The 20,722-nt window shown below is 45.0% G+C and overlaps 1 protein-coding gene across 1 annotated transcript in view; it reads right to left on the bottom strand.

Moving 5' to 3' along the window:
- BAALC (BAALC binder of MAP3K1 and KLF4) overlaps positions 1–20,722 on the bottom strand; it is a 90,542-nt gene that overhangs the window by 16,562 nt on the left and 53,258 nt on the right. The window lies entirely within an intron of this gene.

Here is a 20,722-nt window from a genome sequence, read left to right as displayed (position 1 = left end):
GCCAGCAGAGGCTCTGTCATGGCCACAGGGAGGCCAAGGGCAGCCAGGTAGGTCATTCTACTCCTCCACCAGCTGAGGCCAGTCAGCAATGACGGAGCAGTCTGTCAGGGTAGGACATTGTGATATAAAAAGAAATATATATTTGGTCTTTGTCCCCAGTTCCTGGCATAGAGTTCCTAAAACTCTTGTCATTTCCTGAGTAACAGGGGTGACGGCAGCATCTTTTGTTACATTTGGTATTTGCTCGCACTTCATGACACAGAGCTCCCAAATTCCTTGGAATTTCATGAGTGATAGGACAGAGAGGAGCCCTATTTGGTATAACAAGGCAGCTCCTGGTGGCCCCTAGATAGCTTCAGATGGGGGCTGGTTGCCAGGAAGACCTAACCTTGATTAGGAGCTTGGAACTTTCAGCCCCACCTTCCAACCTCTGGGGAGGGGAGAGGGGCTGGAGATTGAGTTAGTAACTGATGATGCCTCATGATGAAACCTCCATAAAAATCCCTAAGTGACAACGTTTGGGGGAGCTTCCAGGTGTGCTGGGAGGGTGGCACACGCCAACTCCACAGCATCAGAAGCTTGTCAGAAGCTCCTGCACTTGGAACTCTTTTGGAGTTCTATGTACCTCTTTATCTGGCTGTTCATTTGTATCATTTATAATATCTTTTTTTTTAAATTTATTTAATTAATTTATTTATGGCTGTGTTGGGTCTTTGTTTCTGTGCGAGGGCTTTCTCTAGTTGTGGCAAGCGGGGGCCACTCTTCATTGCGGTGCGCGGGCCTCTCACTATTTTGGCCCCTCTTGTTGCGGAGCACAGGCTCCAGACGCGCAGGCTCAGTAATTGTGGCTCACGGGCCCAGTTGCTCCGTGGCATGTGGGATCTTCCCAGACCAGGGCTCCAACCCGTGTCCCCTGCATTGGCAGGCAGATTCTCAACCACTGCGCCACCAGGGAAGCCCCTATAATATCTTTTACAATAATCTGGTATACATAAGTAAAGTGTTCCTGAGTTCTGTGAGTCATTCTAGCATATTACTGAACCTGAGGAGGGGGTATGAGAACCCTGATTTATAGCCAGCTGGTCAGAAGTACAGGTGGCAGCCTGGGACTTGCAACTGGTGTCTGAAGTGGGGGAGAGGCAGTCTTGGGGGACTGGGCCCTTAACCTGTGGGTCTGTGCTAACCCCAGGTAGTTAGTGTCAGAATTGAATTGAGTAGTAGGACACCCAGTTGGTGTCTGGAGAGTTGGAGAATTGGTTGATTTGGGGGATAAAAACCCACACATTTGGTGTCAGAAGTATAGTGAGTAGAAACAGCACAGAGAGGGCCTTGGCTCAGAGAGAAGGGCAGGGCTCTCAGGGGCTAGTGACACGTGAGAGAAAGAGAAAAGTCATGCCGAGAGGGCTGGCTTTCTGAAAACAGTCCCAGTGGAGTAAGGCAATAGTTGTTTCCAACCTTGCCTTCCAAGCTGGCTTCTTAAATAGATGCAGCTGATGTTCTAACAGGAAATTTCAGTGACAGAAATCGGTACAAAAATAAGAATATACAAACAGTTGGAGAAGGTCAACACCAAAAAAGAGAGACAACAAACTCTATAATGGAGACCTCAAAGGAAATGGAATTAATACAGGATGTAGCACAGAATTTTAAGTAAGTGTATTTAATCTGCTCAGGAAAATAAGGGAAGATAATACGAGGACAAGAGTGACCAAAAAGGTTCCATTAGAAATATTTGGAATAATAGTTTCGGTTTTTTGAAAATTTATTTATTTTTGGCTGTGTTGGGTCTTCGTTGCCGCGCGTGGGCTTTCTCTAGTTGCGGGGAGTGGAGGCTACTCTTCATTGTGGTGCGCCGGCTTCTCATTGCGGTGGCTTCTCTTGTTGCAGAGCACGGGCTCTAGGTGCGCAGCCTTCAGTAGTTGTGGCTTGTGGGCTCTAGAGCACAGGCTCAGTAGTTGTGGCGCACGGGCTTAGTTGCTCCGCGGCATGTGGGATCTTCCCGGACCAGGGATTGAACCTGTGTCCCCTGTATCGGCAGGCAGATTCTTAACCACTGCGCCACCAGAGAAGTCCCTGAAATAACAGTTTTAACTGTTGAAATGAATTTTAAAAACTCAATAGAGAAGCTGAATAGCAGGACAGGCACAGTGAAAGAGCAATTTGGTGAACTGGAAGAGCAAGCCAAGGAATTCTCCTGGAAGGGGTAAGTGAACGTAAGAAAAACACATTAAGAAACACAGAATAGAAATCCAGAAATTACAACCTTAATCTAAGAGGAGTTCCAGAATGAAGGAGCAGAAAAAAACTGAGCAGAAGCAATACTCACAGAAATAATACTAAGTATTTCTCAGAACTGAAGAAAGACATGAAAGCCCAAATTGAAATAGCCTACCAAGGGAATGTAAATTGGTGCTGCCATTACGAAAAATAGTACGGCGGTTCCTCAAAAAACTAAAAATAGAGTTGCCAGGTGATCCAGCAATCCCAATGTTGGGCATATACCCAGACAAAACTATAATTCAAAAAGATACATGCACTCTTACGTTCACAGCGGCACTATTTATAATAGCCAAGACATGGAAACAACCTAAATGTCCATCGACAGATGAATAGATAAAGAAGATGTGACATATATATATATACAGTGGGATGTCACTCAGCCATAAAAAAGAATGAAATAATGGCAACATGGATGGACCTAGAGATTATCATACTTAGTGAAGTCAGAAAGAGAAAGACAAATATCATACGATATCACTTATATGTGGAATCTAAAACACCCCACAAGTGAACGTATCTATGAAACAGAAACCGACTCACAGACATAGAGAACGGTCATGTGATTGCCAAGGGGGGGGAGAGGTGGGGGAAGGAAGGATTGGGAGTTTGGGATTAGCAGATGCAAACTAGTATATATAGAATAGATAAACAACAAGGTCCTACTCTATAGCACAGGGAACTATATTCAACATCCTGTGATAAACCATAATGGAAAAGAATATGAAAAAGAATATATATGTATAATTGAGTCATTTTGCTGTACAGAAGAAATAAACACAACATTGTAAAGCAACTATACTTCAATAAAATTTTAAAAATATATATGAAATAGCCTACCAAGCACTTGGCAGGACAAATAAAAAGAAAAACGCAACCCAGACAGATCTTAGTGAAATTTCAGAATGTCATTGATAACAAGAAAAGTTTCAGAAGAGGGGAAAAAATCAAGAATGAGATTGACATCAGGCTTTTCATCAGCAACTAACAGATGTAAGGAAACTATGCAACAATGTCTTCAAGATTTCAAAAGATACACACATTTTAAAGTCTTTTGCAATTCATTGCCAGATTTATCTCTATAAGTCTTTCTCCAATCACCCTACTGCCCTTCTGCTAACAGTATATGAAATGGCAATGTTCCCCAAACCCTCACAAACACTGAACGTTTTCTTGCTTCTTATCTTTGCCAATTTAAGAGGCAAAATAAATGATCTCATTGCTTTGGTTTATACTTCGTGATTTACCAGAGATATTATTTATGTGCCTGTTGACTAATTGCGTGTATGTGTTTTTTAACTGTCAAGTCATTTATCTTACTTTTGGGGTGTTAGCCTAGGTTTGCTTTCAGTGAAACTTAAGGAAAACAAACAAAATCCTTTCCCAGAGTGTTGAGAAATTATTTGCCTTGAGGCAGGCACAGTGTATCTGACATACTAAGGGAGGGAGGAGCAGAACTGATGGGGCTGTAGTCCCAACGCAGCTGAGGGGGTAATGATCCAAAGGACACACGTGTCCACATGTCACCCACCTGCTCTGCCAAGTGCAGGCTCTCGACCATGGCCATGGGATAGAAAGCAGAATTCAAAGCACTGTAAGTCACAATAGAAGATGCCTGGTCCAAAGTTTCCTGACTGGCATGCACTGATTAAGTTCCAGATGTGCAGAGAAATGGATTCCTTCAGCTGGGCTCGCCCCAAATCTTTGTGCCCCTCTTCCTCCACCAGCTGGCAGCCTGCCCCCCTTCTCTTCCCATCCTCCCACCATCCTGTATCAACAGTGCCTCAAATGCATGTGTATAGACACCCCAGCACACATACTCAATCTCCATCCCCACTGCTCCTGCAAACAGCTGTCCCTTGGCCTAGGGGAGTGCAAACCCAGAGAATGAATCAGGTGAAGAGGCCCATGAAGACCCTGGAAGCAGGTCTGGTGTGATTTGTGCTGGTAATTCCAGGGTCCTGGCACCCACAGAAGAGTCTAAAACAGAGCTTTGGGACTTCCCTAGTGGTCCAGTGGTTAGGACTCAGCGTCTTCACTGCTGTGGGCCCCGGTTCAGTCCCTGCTCTGGGAACTAAGACCCCGCAAGCCATGCAGCATGGCATGCATAGATAGATAGATAGATAGATAGATAGATAGATAGATAGATAGATAAATATAAATAAAATAGAGCTTCTCACTGTGGTCCAGGCAAAGTGTTGTTACTGGTCTGCTGTGGGATAAGTATAAAAACTGAACACAGGCATTTGGAGGTATCTATGGCAATCTGACATTGCTGGAACACCCAAGATTGAACTTGTCTGATCGAAGAGGGTATAAGACCAGTACCAGTGCTGTCAAACTCACATGGTGAGTCACAAGTGCTGTGAGCTGTATATTAATCACGCACATAGGATCACTTATTTGTCTGTGATGGACTGGGGGGAACAAGGCAACTGGTTCTGAAGGAGGGATGGAGGCTTTGGTAGGTATGATCCCTTGGCCCCTGGACTGGATAACTTGCCCTGTATGGAAGGGTGGAGCCTGGGGGCGGTGGGCAGAAAGGCGGGTCTCTAAAGCACAAGACCAAGGCAGATACCTTGCTTACCTAAGTGTAGGGTGCTTCCTGCCCTTGGGGCTGCTGAGTGGGATTCAACATTGGCCAGTACTGCCTTGACTGTTTACCGCAAGGGGCCATATGGATGTTACCATTTTCTCTGTGGGTCATAACTTGGTACCTGGGTTGAGGGCAGGTAAGAGGCCCTACTGAGCCATCCACTGAATGCACCATGGTGCTTCCAGCTTGCATCCAGATGACCCCCACTTTGTCCCACCCTAAGACACTTCAAGATGCAAACCTGACCCCAGTCCTCCCCTTGCCCATGGCCAGGCCCCTAAGGGGGTTAGAGGACATGGAACAGAGCTCCCTTCCCCCTTCCCCCACAAGATAACCCAGTTGTTGACCCAGGAGGAAGGTGACAAGGCAGGAAGGGGAGGCCGAGGGCAGCAGGGGCCAAGAGCAGACGGTGGAGAACACATCGAGGGAAGCAGAGAGGCGACGGGAAGTGGGACCAGGCACGATTTAGAGCTCCAAGCCCCTGGCACACGTGCCATTGTTCCATAGTATTTCACATACAAAACACAAATTCGAAGACAAAATTATTAAGAATTTCAAGATGGCGACTGCAGAGCATTAAATCCTAAGCACAGGCCCCTTCTGAGCCCGGCAGGCCCTGTGGGGCTGCACTGGTTGCACACCCATGAAGCCAGTCCTGACAACACTTAAAAGAGATCAAGGCAGAGCTGCTGTGGCTGAAGTACAAAGAGGCAGTCCTTCCCTCTAAGCAGTCCAGTTATTCCCTGGGCATCTCTACTGAGCCTCAGGGCTTCTAGAAACACCGCTGGAAAGTCACTCATTTGGTCTAGTGTTTTCAGTTTTCATTGGTAACTGAACAAAAGTTAGAACTCTGTTTCATTTTTTTTTAATATTAATTTTTATTGGAGTATAGTTGTTTTACAATGTTGTGTTAGTTTCTGCTGTACACCAAAGTGAATCAGCTATACGTATACATATATCCCCTCTTTTTTGGATTTCCTTCCCATTTAGGTCACCACAGAGCACTGAGTTCCCTGTGCTGTACAGTAGGTTCTCATTAGTTACCTATTTTATACATAGTAGTGTATATATGTCAATCCCCATCTCCCAATTCATCTCCCTCCCCACCTTGGTATCCATACATTTGTTCTCTACGCCTGTGTCTCTATTTCTGCTTGGCAAATAAAGAACTCTGGTTTCTTAATCCCCAATCTAGGGACTTCCTCATTGATTAAATGGGAAGAACAATGCCTACTTCACGGGCTGTTTTAAGGATTAAACAAGACAATATATATTAAGGTTCTAACGTGTTTGGCACATACATTGTACTTATTATTACTTATGGTCCAACACCAGCTGCCTTGTCTCCTCATGGCATCTCGCTCCATTAGCCATATTAGTTACTTTCTTGATTTATGAGTCACACAATCAGGCCCTGTGAAGTGCTAAAAGACTGGCCCACTGAGGCTGATACACAAGCAGGAAAGCTCTGGCCATAAGCAGGGAGACAGGGCCAGGCTTGGGGCTGGCATTGCCAGTGAGCAGGCTCATCTGCTCAGTGTGGTCAAGAGTTCACTGCAGGGGGTCAGGAATATGGGGTCATTTACTGTTAGTTCTGCCTGCAATAAATCAGGTGGTTTTGCTGCATGGATTTAATTTGACTTGTATTTTCTAGTTCCAAAAATAATAAACTCAGTATTAGAAAACCTGTAAACTACAAAAGCACACAAAGGAAGAATAATTTTTACCTCATCATGCAAAGATAACAAGGAGGTGATGTCCTTCTGACAGATGCTATTGGTGCCCCCGCCAAGGTTCACTTACCTGACCCTTGCACGCATCCCCCAGCTGTGGTGGATGCTGGTGGCTGATAGCTCATGCCTGCCCTCTTCTCCTAAAGCTTGTCCTTGGCCAAAGGAGGCCCCCTCACGGGCAGAGGCTTGGCTGATTATGTCAGGTACAGCCCATGGCCGATAAGTGTCTAAAAGTGTGTGGGTGGGATAGGTGGGGGAAAGGTGTGTATACAACAGCCCAGCCCCCTTGCCCCTGAGCAGGACAATTTATACAAAGCAACTTTTCTCCAGAGCAACTCAGGGGATCAGGCCGGGGCTAGACTGATCCTGAAACTGCATCTTTGCCCAGCTCCCGCCCCTGGCCCATCCTGCTTCCCTTGTTCCCTCCCTCACACGGTTCTCCTCCAAGGAGCATCTCCAGGAGTCACTCGCATAAAATCCCCATGTCGGGCTCTGCTTCTAGAGAACCAAACCTAAGACAGCATATATACCCTGCACGCTGGATATGTTCTGTCTGCCGCTCCACACTCACTCTCCCCTCCTCTTCACCCTGCTCCAGGTCCCAGAACACTGACTTGAAAGCACCATATTAACAGGCTCCCTTGCCCACTGGCTTCTAGTTGGGTTTGCCAGTGGGCATCACTAGCTACTGAGGTGGAGGCTCTTCAGCAGCATTCTGAGGTCGGGTCTTTATTTTCCTAGCTCCCTCCCGGCAGGGTTTCCACTGGTGCACCGTGTCCTCTATACACTCCTCCACCAGAAAAGGGTAGAGAACCAAGAAAATCCAGGGAGGTTGTGCCATTATGAGGTTCCTGAAGGTTTCAAGGAGAGCTCAGAGGGGTGGTGGGAAGAGAGGACAGATGGTAAGTTCTTGAGTAGGGAGGTACAGATGCTGTATCAGTCAGAGTGCATAGCTGCAAGCAACAAAAATTGACACCAGTGAATTAAAGTAGAAAAGTGACTCATTTAAATGATCTGAGGTGCTCAAAGAACACCTGAAAGGGCTAGAGGCTGAGACACAGAGGCTATCAATCAAGGAACAATGTCCCAAATCCTTCTATGGAGCTTGTCCCACCAACACCTGGACCCTGGCAACTCACCTCAGCATTGCTGCCACACTTATATTGAAACATTGTTGTTGCTTTTCTGAAATTCAAGTTTAATTGGGTGTCCTGAATTTTATCTGGCAACCCTACTGGGTGCCAAGTGCCCCAGACTGGGGGACATTGTTGTGAAAGTTGCATTGTACTAGACCGCGATCTCCATCTGCATCTCTACTCCACACCACCCCTCTCACACCTAGTGCGTGGAGGAGTGACCCTTATTTTATAGGAGAGAAAAACTGAAGTTTAACTCAGGTTACGTATATTTCCAAAGTTTGTGGTCTTAGTAAGTATTCACATTTCCTTTGAGGAAAAACTCCCAAGCAGGCAGTTCTCAAATTTTAGTGTGCATGAGAGCCACCTGAAGTGTCTTTTAAAATACAGATCCTTACATCTAATCCCCAGAACTCCTGATTCAGTAGGGGCCCAGGAACATGCATTTTAACAAGCTCTTTCCATCCTTCCTCACCTCCAGTGATTCTGAAGCAGGGAATTCTAAAGACTACACTTTTAGGCTCCTGACATAGAGATCAACACTCCTACTGGTTTTGAAGGTTGCCTGAAAAATGTCCATCTCTATTTCTCTCCACAGTGGTAGTAAATTGAGGGACACTTGTGTGCCCCTAGGGTATGTCTTTTTTGGACACCCTTCACAAAATGTTCATTCCACCCAGAAGACAAGCCAAATCACTGAGTTTGCCAAAAGATGGCAAACAGCTGTGTCCAAAGCTTGATGACAAATTGCAGCCAAGGACTTCTTGCCAGTTTCTTGCTATTTTGGAAATGGAGCTGGGAGAGGGGCAGAGCGTAGAAGTTAAAGGTGACAGCCAGAAGCCACGTGGGGAGCAGGACAAGGGGCAACTCCTGCTTAGCCCTCAGTGACGGTGATCACAGATTTCAAAGTCACGGAAACCACCTGCAGGTCATTCCCTCAACGATCAAAATCCAAAGTATAAGTCATTAGCAGTCTGTTTGGGAAGAATCTCCTAAAGTCACATCAGATAAAATTCTGGCTCATCAAACACTATCTGGGCTCAGGCTCGGAACACATAGGTGATGGTAATTCTGTGTGAACTGAGTTATAAATTAAATAAACTGCAACTACCCAGCCACTTACCGAGAATCCATTTCCTCATTTTTCAAAATGAACTAGAATAGGAAGGTGTCTGTCATTTCTTCAATCTGATGGGTAATTTTTGAACATACATAATGTGTAAGAGGCTTATATGAAACTTTTTGTATGGCTAGTATATGAAAATCCTTAAAAATGGTGAGCAACCCTTACCTTTACTGTCAATTGATTTTGGGCAAGGGTGCCAAAGCAATTCAATGGGGAAAGAACTGTTTTCTTCAAGTGTGTAGGATAACTGAATATCTACACGCAAAAGATTGAAATTGGAACCCCACCTCGCAATATATACAAAAGTTAACCCAAAGTGGATCAGAGAATTGCCAAACGTAATTGCTTAAACTATTAAACACTTAAAAGAAAACATAGGCGTAAATTTTCACGGCCTTGGATTAGGCAATGGTTGCTTAAAAATGACCCCAAGAGCACAAGCAACAAGAACATAAAGTAGATAAATTGCAGATCATCAAAATTTAAAACTTTTGTACTCCAGAGGGCACCATGAGTAATGTGAGATGAGAGTTCGCAGAACAGGAGAACAATTTTTGAAATTATGTATCTGGTGAGGGATTCTTACTCCCCCAAACCCATACAACTCAACAATAAAAAGACAAGTAACCCAATTAAAACACAGGCAAAGGGGGTGAATAGACATTTCTCCAAAAAAGATATGCAAATAGTTAACAAGCACATGAAAATATGTTCAACAGCACTAGCTATCAGGAAGATACAAATCAAAATCACAATGAGGTATCACTTCACAACCACTGGAAGGGCTACCAAAAAAGACAGATAAGTGTTCATGAAGATGTGGAGAAGTTGGAACCCTCATACACTGCTGGTGGGAATGTAAAATGGTGCAGCCACTTTAGAAATCAGCCTGGCAGATCCTTCAAGGATTAGACCTAGATACCATACGACCCTGAAATTCCACTCCTAAGTATATACCCAAGAGAAATGAAGACCTACATCCACACAAAGACGTGCACATGAATGTTCATAGCAGCATTATTCATAATAGACAAAAAGTTGAAATACCCTAAATATCCACCAATTGACGGATGGATAAATAAAATAGGTATATACCTACAGTAGACTATTATTTAGCAGCAAACAAAATGAAATACTGATACATGCTGCAACACTGGTAAACCTTGAAAACATTATGCTAAGTGAAAGAAGCCAGTTACAGAAGGCCACATATGGTATGATTCCATTTACATGAAACTTTCAGAAAGAGGCAAATCTATAGACAGAAACGTAAATTAGTGGTTGCCTGGAGCTGGGGTGGTTGGGTGCGGGGGATGAGGAGCGACTGTTAATAGACACAGGATTTCTTTTTAAGGTGATGAAAATGTCCTAAAATTGTGGGGATGGTTTCAGAGCTCTGAGACTATACGAAAAACCATTTAATTGTACACTTGAAATAGGTCAATTGTATGGTATGTGAATTACAGCTCAATGAAGCTGTAATTTAAAAAATGGTGAGCAACACATTTTGGAATGTTATACTGTCTAGAGAGAATGAAGCACATTTGGATTTGAACAGCGATAGTCAACACATTTTGGAATGTTATACTGTCTAGAGAGAATGAAGCACATTTGGATTTGAACAGCGATAGTCAGGGAGAGGGATGGACACCTGCAGTACTAGCCTCACAATCCCCAAAGGTCATGGGTCCTGACTAGGAGGGCACTGGAGATGAATCACCAGCCTGTTACATCTACCCCTGGCTGTGGGGCTTGGTGGTGGAAATGGCTCCGCCACCGTGGTACCCAGCAGCGTGCAAGAAAGACGCCTGCTGAGAGCAACAGCTGGAATGGAAAGGACCACGAGAAGGAAGGAAAGTCCCATCTGTCCTTGGTGAAATCAGGCCTGAATTCTTCTCTCCCCAAAGAGACACCCAGGAGACAGCAAACAAGCTAGAGAACTGGGAGGCAGCCCAAAAGGAAAACTCAGAACCTCACTTTTCTTCTCCCTACTGATGCCCTTACAACCTGTCAGTCTTACCCTCCCCTCTCTCTTTGATTCCCTCAGTGGCACCTCCCTTCCTGTGGCTTCCACCTCTGCTCTGAGATCACTACAGAGCAGATTCTCCATGGTGGGTGCGGGCCGTATCTCTGCGTTAGTTACCGTGTAGCTGTCTCGACTCTAATGAAAACTCAGTTCTCCCGCCCATCAAAGATCTTATTGCTTTTCTCTTCTGACTTACTTCACTCTGTATGACAGACTCTAGGTCCGTATATGTATAGCTGATTCACTGTTATAAAGCAGAAGCTAACACACCATTGTAAAGCAATTATACTCCAAAAAAGATGTTAAAAAAAAAAAGATCGTTTCTAAGGTAGGCAATACTGCTATGTCCATAACAATACCTTATGCTTTGCTGAAGCTTTCCTCCCAAATTGCGCAAAACACTTCCCTGATGTCCTTCCCTGTCCTCTTTGTCTTTCCTTGAATAATTCTCTCTTTTTTGGTGGCTACAAGGTTACAGGTTATTTTTGTTTGTATCAAAGAAATATTTTTTTAATTGAAGTATAGTTGAAGTACAATATTATAAAAGTTACAGGTATATTGAATAATTATCTTAGACTTTAAAAATGTCTACGTTGTGTATTAGTTTGCTAGGGCTGCCACAACAAAGTACCACAGGCTGGGTGGTTTAAACAACAGAAATTTATTCTCTCACAGCTCTGGAGGCTAGAAGTCCTAGATCAAGGTGTCAACAAGGCTGGTTTCTTCTTCTTTTTTTTTTTTAACATCTTTATTGGAGTATATGCTTCACAATGTTGTGTCAGTTTCTGCTTTATAACAAAGTGAATCAGCTATACATATACATATATCCCCATATCCTCTCCCTCTTGTGTCTCCCTCCCACCCTCCCTATCCCACCCCTCTAGGTGGTCACAAAGCACCGAGCTGATCTCCCTGTGCTATGCGGCTGCTTCCCACTAGCTATCTATTTTACATTTGGAAGTGTATATATGTCCATGCCACTCTCACTTCGTCCCAGCTTACCCTTCCCCCTCCCCGTGTCCTCAAGTCCATTTTCTACGTCTGTGTCTTTATTCCTGTCCTGTCCCTAGGTTCTTCAGAAGCTTTTTTTTTTTTTTCAGATTCCACATATATGTGTTAGCATACAGTATTTGTTTTTCTTTTTCTGACTTACTCTGTATGACAGATGCTAGGTCCATCCACCTCACTACAAATAACTCAATTTCGTTCCTTTTTAAGGGCTGGTTTCTTCTTAGATCTCTCTCCTCGGCTTGTAGATGGCTGTCTTCTCCCTGTGTCATCCCTTTGTCTATCTGTATCCTAATCACCTATTCTTTTTTTTTTTTTTTTTTTTTTTGCGGTACGCGGGCCTCTCACTGTCGTGGCCTCTCCCGCTGCGGAGCACAGGCTCCGGACGCGCAGGCTCAGCGGCCATGGCTCACGGGCCCAGCCGCTCCGCGGCATGTGGGATCTTCCCGGACCGGGGCACGAACCCGTGTCCCCTGCATCGGCAGGCGGACTCTCAACCACTGCGCCACCAGGGAAGCCCTAATCACCTATTCTTAGAAGGACACCAGTCATACTGGATTGAGACCCAGCCAAATGACCTAATTTTACCTTAATTACTCCTTTAAAGGGTCTATCTCCAAATCTAATCACATTCTGAGGGTACTGGTTGTTATATCAATATCCCAATTTTGAGGGGACACAGTTCAGCCTGTAACACCTTGCTTTTCCTTTTATAATGTTTCTATTTTGCTGATATAAGAAATAGATGTTTCACGTAGAAAATTTGACTATATTGGTAAGAAAAATATAAGAAAATGAAAATTATTCATAATCCCACCAACCAGGGATAGCTGTTAGTTGTTTTTCCTACTATGTCCTCAAACATTTTTCACTGCATTGACACACATAGTTTTTAAGACATGAGATTATACCCTAAGCCTGTTCCATTTTCCCCCTTATCTATCACACCATTTCTACTCAGGCTCATTCCTCCTTCATCTGCTTCTTCTTCTTCATAGATCACTTATTCTTCTATCATCCGTCTTTCAATTATCCCAACATTTGAAAAATATTTATTCAGTGCCTACTATGTGCCAGGCACTATGCTGGGTGCTGGGCTTATACCTGCGACTGATAGTCCAGTAGGGCTGCAGTCTCTCAGCTCAATCCTCCCCCCACCCACCTTCCTTTTCCTCCTGCCTCTCCCGGTCTCTTCTAAGTCCCTGAGTTCCACACCAGAGAGGATCCCGAGGACGGAGGGAAAGACTGAATTCTCACTGACGGGAGAAGGAAGACAAGAATTTGAACTGGTGTTGACACAATTCTCTGTGAGAGATGGAGGGCGAGGTAAGGCAGAGGACACTTAAAAGACAATAAATCAGATCCATTGTGTATCTGACTCTGCCTTCCTCATCCACGTGGTCCAGTCTGGAGCCCACCTTCTTACTCAAGCTGAAACTGCCTCTCCAGTGAACTGTTCAACCGCAGGCACCTTGACAAGCGGTGTCCTTCCCATGGAACACTCTCTCAGGGAGATGCACTGATGCCTCAGGATAAGGGCCCGCGAGTCGGGTGGGAGGAGGACGCTCCTCCAGTGACTGGGGAATTCCTTGGCCACGGCCCTGCCCCTCGTGATCCCATTTCTTGGTAAGTAAGCTTGAATGGGGAGGCTTACTTTGATCTTTTTTTCTTACCTCATTTCCTTATGTGTCCAGACAGGCATCCTGCTTGTGGCCTGGCTTCTTTCCACAAAGTCTGCAGATCTAATCAGTCAGGGATTTAAAAACACCTGGGGGGCTTACACCTCACACTGCTCCAAAAGTGGCTGGCTTCATGCGAGTCTTCATGGCCTGCTCTAGACTCCTGTTTAGTCAGTGAAACTTGTCCTCAGGGAAAAAGTCTTCCAACGCAATTTTCTTTTTGCCTTGGTTCAATCACTTTTGGGGTGGTTAGCCCTTTAAGGAAGTGGCAGCTGGTTTCCTGTTTTTTGTTTTAAACTCCTTGACATTTTCTAAGTTTAGTACAACCAGCTTCTTCAGCAGGCTCTTTCCTGGCCAGCTGTAGCTGGTACTAAATTGTTCTCTTAGGTGGACATTAGAAATTTCGTGATAAAGCCTTACTAGATGTAAGAAGTATATTTCGGTCAATCAGAATTAGGAGATTTAGGTCAATTAAATCGAAATTTTAATTCTTGAACATTTAAAATCATCCAAAGCAATCTATCAGTCCTCTAGCATCTCTGAGTGCCTCCCCTGTGCCTACTGGCACTGGGGCTGTCCTTAGGGGATATAAAAGACTTGCCTGCCTGGATCCTTCCTGCTTCTGTAATTTAATTGGAAATTTAATAGCTTATTTAAGAATTACTGGAAAATAGAGCCATGCAAACTTTAAATAACAAGGTATCATTTCTTACCCATCAGAGTGGCAAAAGTTAAGAAGTCTGATAATATTAAATGTTGAAAGGGTGTCAGTGAATGAGTTCTCTCATATTTATTACTGGTGGGAGGGCAAACGGAACTATATATTTTGGAGGACAATTGGTAGAACCTACACAAGTGTACAATGTGTGCACATCATGACTCAGCAATTTCAGTTGTCAGTATCTACTGCAGAAAACCACTTACCAGAGGCCTGTCAAGGATGTTCTTTACACCCCCATAACAGCGAAAAATGGAATCAACGTAGCCATTCATCAGTTGGATAATTACTAAATTAACTGTGTTTTATCTATACTGTGGAATTCTATACAATAATTTAAAAGCATACAGATTTATGTAGCTAGAAGTCCAGTATATAATAATGAATGGAATAAAGCAAGTAGAGGATAAATATGTACAAATGACAGCTTCTGCGTAGGAAAGAAAAAACTATATTACATACTGTGTTATTATTATTTTTTTGCATAATGATACATACACATATAGATGTGTATAAATATATCTATCTCTATATATATGTGTGTGTGTGTGTGTGCATGTGTGTGTGTCGTGTGTATACACCCAACAAACTGATAACAATGTTTGTCTCTAGGGAAAAGACAGGGGACCAAGATCAGAGGGTGGTTATGGGGACTTATCTATTACAGTTCTACTTTTTAAATATATTACTTGTGAAATAAAAATGATTAAAAAAAAATAGAGCTAGGTCATATTCTGTCTTTTCTCCTTGGTAACAGCTTTGGACCCACCCAGAATATTTGGCTATTTGGCTGTCTGTTTATTTATTGGTTGTGCTGCTCAGCTTGCAGGATCTCAGTTCCCCCACCAGGGCCTGAACCTGGGCCACGGCAGTGAAAGCACTGAATCCTAACCACTAGACCACCAGGGAACTCCCAGAATATTTGGCTATTTAACTGTTAGTTGTTAGATTACATTTAATCATCAAATATGCTATAAAAAATGGTAATCAAATATAACGACGCCCAAGAACAAGGACGATACACAAAAATTACTGCATTGCTATTAGCCTATTCTATAAAGGCAGTTCAACCACTTTAAAATCAAGGGGTGAGGGACTTTCCTGGTGGTCCAGTGGTTAAGAATCCACCTTCCAATGCAGGGGATGTGGGTTCAGTCCCTGGATGGGGAACTAAAATCCCACATGCTGCGGGGCAATTAAGCCCGCGCTCTAAAGCCGGCGAGCAGCAACAAAGATCCCATTTGCCGCAACTAAGACCTGACGTGGCCAAATAAATAAATTTTTAAAAAATATTAAATAAATAAATAAATTAAATAAAATCAAGGGATGAGATGTCTGACTCTCTGTGGGGCAGTCCGACGGTTCACTGAGGCACCCTAACAGTAAATGTGGATAGAGCAAATTATAGTTGTTGGTTAAGAGCCTGGGGATTACTCATGTGATTGAGTTCAGATGTGGTTAATCCTCACAGGAGAGCGGATTCTTGGGCAGTGTTTAAAAGGAAAGACTGGGCGGTTTGGGCATGAAGGGTAATAGAAGAAATGAAACAAAATTCACATTTGTGGGCTCCCAGCAAGTGCCAGCCCCATGCTCAGAGCTAAAGATATAAAGATGGAAAGACTCCTGAAATCACTGCTAGCTAAGAGCACAGGTCTGGAATTTGATTCCCAGCTCCACTATCACACCAAGCTTCAGAGTAGGTGTTATGATCCTCCCCCCATCCTTTTTTTTTTCCAGAAGAGGAAACTGAAGTTCAAGGAGGTTAAGTAACCTGCTTGAGGTCAATACCAGGCTTCTACCCAACGTCAGTCAGACTCTAGAACCTTTGCTTTCACATGCATTTGTGTTTACTCACATCATTTAAGAAAATCTACAACGAATCATATTCTCCCTTTTCAGGGCTAGGCAATAACAAGGAGATGTATGGTGCCATCGAAATAAATGAAAGGCTTTTTGTTTGTTGTTTTATAGATAATCCACAGCTCAGAGAGGTCTTACTCCTCCAGTGTGGAGCAGGTCTTTGGAATACTTCAGAGCCCAAGTAACTTGCCAGCAGGATCAAGGTCACACTGAAGCACAGACAGCCAGGAGATGAGTATATTTAATTAAACCACCTTTGTGCATTTTCTACCCGTCGGACCCCTGATATTGTCCTCCTGCCAGGTGCTGAGCCCTCTGGTCCCCCATGGAAAATTCAGCGTCTACTCACTAACACTCATTTTCTACGCTCAGCACCTCCCGTTTCAGGGATGCAGCCAGTTGGCCTTGGACAATATCTATTCCAGGTGGGAACATGACTACCTGCTTGGGGATGGAAAATAATTCCAGGGACGCTCACAAAGCCAGGGTGTTTCAGGCATCTGGTGATCCAAGCAAGAGGACAGAGAGAAGCAACCAAACAAGGAGGAGAAGGGATGGTGGCCTGTGGATTCCATTCCTCACCAGGCAGCCAGAACAATCTTTTAGAACCACGAGTCTAATCCCGGCCTACCCCTCCACTGACTTCTCACTGCCTTTAGGCGAAAGACCCCAATCCCTACACGCCCACAAGGCTCTTGGTGAGTTCTCCTGCCTCCTTGGGCTTCACGGCTTCATGTTTGCTATGCTCCTGCCCTGTTGTATGCAAAAGGTGTCTCACCCCCTATACACACTCTCCCTTCTACCCACAATGCTCTTCCCTCGGCCTGGCTGATTCTCTGTCTCAACCTGAGCGTCACTTCCTCAGGGGGCCTTCCCAGACTCCTCCCTCACACTGACTCGGGTTCCCCTGTTTCCCTCCCAAAGCGCCCTGTACGTCTTTGAAGCATTCATCACTGTTGGAATTTTTTGTTCCAGACCTGCCTGCCCCACTAGTGTGGTTGCTCCACGAAGCCAAGGACCATGCCTATCTTGTTCATGACCGGGCCTGGCATGTATAGGCATTCGAGAAATGTCTGTTGGAAGAGCGGCGAACCACTGAGCAGGTTGCCAGAGCTGGTATCATCACTCAGGAAGAAGCTGCCATATAGACCTCTGTGTATTCCGTGTTTTCTCCCTTGATGTACTGAACAGCCGAAATTCCAAAGGAAGCAAGTGCAAACGTGCAACATGCCAGCAGTTCCAACGACTGTGGAGGTGTCAGGGAGTAGAGGAAAGAGCTCACATAAACAGTATCGTCAGCCCCCCGGAGAGATGTGTCAGATGCTGCCAGCCACTCACCCCACACTCCTCTTCAGGTTACTGTGACGCCCAGGGGCTCCCAAGGCTGCCGTCTTTCTAGGATCTGGGGCTGCGTGCAAACCCAAAGGCAGTACTGTAGGTCTCCCCAGATTCCATTTGCCCTTTGGGGGCTCGTGCTGCAGGAAGGAGGGATGGCTTCCCCTTATCATGAAATGTCACAGCCCTCTGGCAAAAGCAGTTCTCCCACAACCTCAGCCCAGTAAGGTGACCCGGTACCCACCTACAGGAAGGGCTGGTGACCAGACTGGGCAATGCTGCCTGGGGGCTGGCGACGGTACAGGCGAGAGGTGAGTCACACCGGCCTTTCCTTTCCCCTCTCTACAGATGGCTGCCTCACTGCTGAGAAGGGGAGTTTTGATGGTGGGGCCTGGGAAAGGTGCCAAGGGCCTGACCCCTGGGCCTTTTGAGTCCAGGCAGGAAGGTCTACAGGGCCAGCTTTGTACAGAAGAAGAAGAACCCCCCAGCCTCCAAAGTGCCCCCTCTTTTCCACCGATGCTTGAAATTCCTTACCCAGGGGACAGTGTCTTTCATACTATGATTAGTGCTAAGGTTTAAATTTTAGTTCCAGGAGAGAGAGCATGGTAACTTAAATTCCCCTCTCTCCACCTCTCCCAATCTTTTAAAAGCAGAGAGGACTCCTGCATGCTAGAATGACCTCACGGCTTGCTTCTGAGTTGAAGAATCCCGGTAATTAACGGGTAGAAAGGAAATCAAAGAACAAGGAGACATTAAGTTGATTTACTTATTAGGGTCTAGGCGGAGAAGGAGCAAGAAGCAGAAAAGCCATGTCAGGGACAGAGAGAGGAAGGAGAGAGGTTTACGGAGAAGGGAGCCACTGCCTGGTTTGTAAAAAAATGTCTGAGTCAGAGGATTTCAAAGAGGTTTTGTTGGGCTTCCCTGGTGGCGCAGTGGTTGAGAGTCCGCCTGCCGATGCAGGGGATGCGGGTTCGTGCCCCAGTCCGGGAAGATGCCACATGCCGCGGAGCGGCTGGGCCCGTGAGCCATGGCTGCTGAGCTTGTGCGTCCGGAGCCTGTGCTCCGCAACGGGAGAGGCCACAACAGTGAGAGGCCCGCGTACCGCAAAAAAAAAAAAAAGACGTTTTGTTGTGCATCAAAAGTAAGCTCCTTCCAAAATCCTGCCATTTGTGACAACATGGATGAACCTGGAGGGCATTTTGCTTAGTGAAATAAGCCAGACAGAGAAAGGCAAATACTGCATGGTATCACTTATATGTGGAATCTTAACAATAATAACAAAGAGTTAAACTCATGGAAATAGAGAGTAGAAAAGTGGTTACCAGGGGCTGAAGATGGGGGAAATAGGGAGAGGTTGGTAAAAGGGTACAAACTTTCAGCTGTAAGATGAATCAGGTCTGAGGATCTAATGTTATAACATGGTGACTGTTATAATCACCGTATAATACTATATGGGTGGGTAATAGTATTATAGTGGGTGATAATACCATATTGTATAATTGAAATTTGCTAAGAGTAGAACTTAAGTGATGGGTATGTGTTAATTAATTCGATGGGGGGAAATTCTTTCACAATGTACACATGTATCAAGTCATGTTGTACACTTTTAATATCTTACAGTGTTATTTGTCAATTATACCTCGGCAAAGCTGGAAAAAATAAAAAACTCCCTCTTTTGTGATACTTTTCTTGTAAGATAGAGCAGGACTTGAACTGCTTTTTTTCCCTTCATTCCGTATCTCTGAATCTGCCTCCATTTTGAGACTGAACTTCTTGGGGCCCTAAGTGCCTGTGAGCTGAATGACTTAAGTTCATAGTCATTCAGCAACCGTCACTGGTGGCCTGCTGGCTGTACGACCAGGACACGCGTGCTACAGTGGGGCAGCATTGGAGCCAGGCAGGCCTGGGTTCAAATCCCATCTCTGCCCCTTACAAGCTGTGTGACCTTTCTAAAGTGACTTAATAATAACATTCACCATTTTTTTTCCTTTTTTGGCCTACCAAGTATCAAACTCTCTGCTATAACTATTTCCATTTTACAGACTAGGACACTGCCTCGGAGAAGCCACGAAACTTGCTCAAAGACAAGCAGCCTGCCAATGGCGGAACCAAGACTCAATACTCAGATCTGTGTGACTCCAAAGACATCTTGTTCCCATCTTCTGTCTCTGTCATTGCCCCACTACTTAGCATCACTAAGCCTCAATTTCCTTGGGTCAAGGATGAGAATTATGATATCTGCATCAAAGATTGGTGATCAAAGGGAAAAAGGGTAGGCGAGCCTCGCTCTGGGCCTGGCACACAATCAGGGTTGATTTCTCAAATTCCCACCCCCAGGCACAACAAGAGCTGATATCAGATCTTTTCTTAAGAATAAAGGGATGCGAGGGTACTAGGTGGGTGAAAGAAAATGGAGAAAAGAGATGGGGGGGAAAGAGTATTATCAAAGATCAACGTGGCAATTCTACAACTTTGTCCCAGAACCAGTCAGGGCACAGCAACTCCTAAAGGGTGTACGACCCAGAGACTACAGGGACCCAGGAAGCCCATCAAGAGGTCAGAAGGTTGAGCTAAGGCAGGAGCCCCAGATTACAGAGCTGGCTGGTTCATTAAGGTCTCTTTACTATATGTTATCAGAGGGCTGATATGTGACACATGTGACAGGGATAAAAGGTAAAACACAGTATCCACAAGCCCTCACTGGGCCTCACCTTCTTTAGAAGGACAGATCATTTGGTGTGTGGCCAGCTATGGGCCTTTGTTGTGCTGAAGAGAAATGCACAGAGCCAGAGAAAACAGGCCATGGACCAGCGGTTCATGAATATTTACTGCACTTTTCCGAGGTGCCAGGCTCTGCTCTAGGGCTGGGACTCAGCAGTGAAGGAGGGAGAGAGTCAGTCCTTGCCCTTTGGTGGAGATATTCAGGATGCAGGCAAGAAAGATGTCCAAGAGGTATTGTTGGTGGCAAAGTACAAAAATAGGCCAAAGAGAGGCAGAGGCCAAATCATGGGTGGTCACGGGTACCCTGTCAAGGAGTTTGGACAGTGTCCTGCGGGCAATGGCAGCCTGAGAACAGTGTGGAGGATCCACTTGAAGGGCTTGAGCCTGGAGGCAGGGAGTCCAACAAGGAGAGCCTTGCCTTTGGGGCTCTGCCCCCTTCTGGAGACGCCCTTAGCCCTCTGAATGCATTTTTTTTTTTTTTAAGTTTATTTATTTATTTTTTTAATT

This window comes from Mesoplodon bidens (genome assembly GCF_964165515.1).
Source record: "Mesoplodon bidens genome assembly, chromosome: 16".
Classification (NCBI taxonomy): domain Eukaryota; kingdom Metazoa; phylum Chordata; class Mammalia; order Artiodactyla; family Ziphiidae; genus Mesoplodon; species Mesoplodon bidens.
This window is presented reverse-complemented; position numbering and strand designations above follow the sequence as displayed.